Source organism: Cucurbita maxima, unplaced genomic scaffold (assembly GCF_002738345.1).
Source record: "Cucurbita maxima cultivar Rimu unplaced genomic scaffold, Cmax_1.0 Cma_Scf00158, whole genome shotgun sequence".
Classification (NCBI taxonomy): domain Eukaryota; kingdom Viridiplantae; phylum Streptophyta; class Magnoliopsida; order Cucurbitales; family Cucurbitaceae; genus Cucurbita; species Cucurbita maxima.
Window position 1 is genome coordinate 18,727 of NW_019272174.1, and position 3,004 is coordinate 21,730.

Here is a 3,004-nt window from a genome sequence, read left to right on the forward strand (position 1 = left end):
ATACGCTACCAGCTAAAGTGTTCTCTACGTCGTCTAGGCTGTTTGATAACTCATCGGAGTGTGTTATTCTAATCCCCATCCAATGGAAGGGTTGTAGTGGAATACAAAGCATCTAACTGTCCTTGTAATTCGCATCCCATGAATGTTAAAGAGGATAACTCACCCGGTATTATTATCATGGTCTCTAGGATGTAATGTGTGATCAAGTCTCCTTCAGCATCAGAGTAGTCGGGCGTAAAAGCATGGTTCCAACTACCTTATCTGAAGAACGGCGTTAATAGAGTCAACGTATCGCTCTCAATCATATGAACGTATTATCTATCGTGGGATTATTTCATAAGTTATATCTAACTCATGCGCCACTTCCCTGAGACGTGACCGTGTTCTATATTGAATGATACTAGAGACCGAGCCTAATTATGTGAGTATGTATATGTTTATATAAAAATATGTCTTTTTGTGTGAGTGTGTGTAAAAGTTTATTAGTATAAGGAGTAATTAATAGTTTGAGTAGTCTGATTTGTATAAAATAGTATAGCTCTAAAGGGTAACGTTTTTGGGGGACTCCACACTTTCTGTTACCCTTTAGAGCTATACTATTTTATACAAATCAGACTACTCAAACTATTAATTACTCCTTATACTAAAAAGTACTCCACACTTTAGAGCTATACTATTTTACACAAAAGCTATATACAACAACTATTAATTACTCCTTCAACTAAAACTACAAACTAAACTTACTGGTAGAGTACTATAAACATATACAAACTAGAATTATACTCGGTATTTAACATTCATTAGAATGAGAATTACAAGTGTGAGATTAAACACAATCAAACATTGTGAGACAGGGTGTTTCTTTGGTCTAAGTCTAAGTCTTAGGTAGACAGGATGTATTCTCATTTTGTTTTGAGGGTGCAAAGTGGGCGTACCTCCGTAGACAGGATGTATTCTAATTTAGAGTGTGCTCCTAAATTGGGTACCTTCTGTCTTTGTCTTTACCTTCAGCGGACTAGATCTGGATACTAATGTATTCTCATTTTGATTGTGTGTTGATCGCCTAATACTCCATTCTTGATTGGTGGACCACGATAATAATCACGAGTGCGTTATCCTCTTTAACATTCATTGGATGTGAATTACAAGGCCATTTAGATGCTTTGTATTCTACTACAACCCATTCATTGGAGGTTATTAGAATAACACACTACGACTTGTTATCAACCACCGTAGACGCCGTTGAGAATTAAATGTTGGTGAAAACTTTTGCGTATCCTTACATAAATCATACACTTTTGAGTACTATTTCTCTTTCTCTACTATCACAATTCTCTTGGGGTTCAGTTTCACTGGGAAGTGGCGCATTACTTATATTTAACTTCTGAAATCATCCCACGATAGATAATACGTTCATATGATTTTGAGCGATACGTTGACTCTATTAACGCCGTTCTCCAGAGAAGGTAATTGGAACCATAGTTCCTTTTACTATTATTATATTCTGGAGGAGACTGGATCTTCACATGGTTGAGACACATGCACACAAATTGAACAGGCGCTATAATTCTTGCCGGAAGAGTTATGCTGTCAATACCATCGCTGAGAATGAGAAGATAAACAGGTGATATACCACACCAATCCGTTGGAGTCGGCTACATGACGTCCGCTGAGAATGAGAAGATAAACAGGTGATATACCACACCAATCCGTTGGAGTCGGCTACATGACGTCTGAGGCTTCGTCTTGACCTTCGGGTTACTCTACATCATTGCTGACTTCGCAATGACAGATTCTTGCTTTAGGATAGGGGTTTATAGAAAAAGTACTCCCATTTGCAGTGGTGGTGTATCGGGAATACTTTAGCAGGTACCGTATCCTCTTTTTGGAGTGGTGGCGAATCAACTTTTTCGAGTGGTGGCTAATCACTTTTTCGAGTGGGAGGGAATTTTTCAAATTTATGTACAATACGCAGTGCAAATTACCCACATCACTTCTGAGGAATCACTCCTTGAGTAGGAAAGACAAAGGCAAAGGCAAAGGCAAAGCCTATTACCCACATTGCTTCTGAGGATTCACTAATCGAATTACAAGGACAGTTAGATGCTTTATATTAAAATACTACACATCCATAGGAAGGGGATTATAACAACTAACTCAGGCAAGTTATCAACCAGCGTTGACGCAGTAGAGAATTCAATTATGAGGATTCACTCCTTAGAACTGGAAAATTCAATTGCCTTAGTTCGTTTAAGGACAGAAGCCTATTACCCACATGCCTTATGAGGATTCACTCCTTGAGTAGGAATGCAAATTACCCCACAAGCCTTATGAGGATTAACTCCTAGAGTGGGAATGCCTATTACCCCACATGCCTTATGAGGATTAACTCCTTGGGTGGGAAAGCCTATTACCCAACATGCCTTATGAGGATTAACTCCTTCTTTCACAATGTGTAGAACAGGAAAATTCAATTGCCTTAGTTCGTACTGGCCACTAAAAAAAAAATCAAGTAGATTCAAGCTTCATATCTCGTGTGGGTATTAATGTTGGAATAACTTAGATACAACATTCAACCTTATTTCAAACCTTCCTAATTTCTTAGAGTTCATACCTTAAACACGTTCTAATTTCCTTATGTGATCTTGCATACTTACCCTTAAGGTCATAAATGGGTTTCTTAAAAAGTTTATTTAACCATTGAGGTCTTTTAGAATCTTGAAAACATTTTATAATTCTTATAGGGGTATGTTGATCATTTACCACCCGAAATCTTGGTTAAATCTGGAAATATTCCAATGGCCTTGTAATTTTGTATAAAATCTTTGAATCATGACATATTCAAATGGTCTTCTAATTATGTTATAGAAGAGACACCTCATTGAATCCAACGACCAAATTTAAAATGGAGATCAGTTGCCCAGTAATTAGAGAGAATATGTATGGCATCAATTTTATAAAATTTACGAAAATCTAGAAGTTTTTTAACGTCGATTTAAGCTAT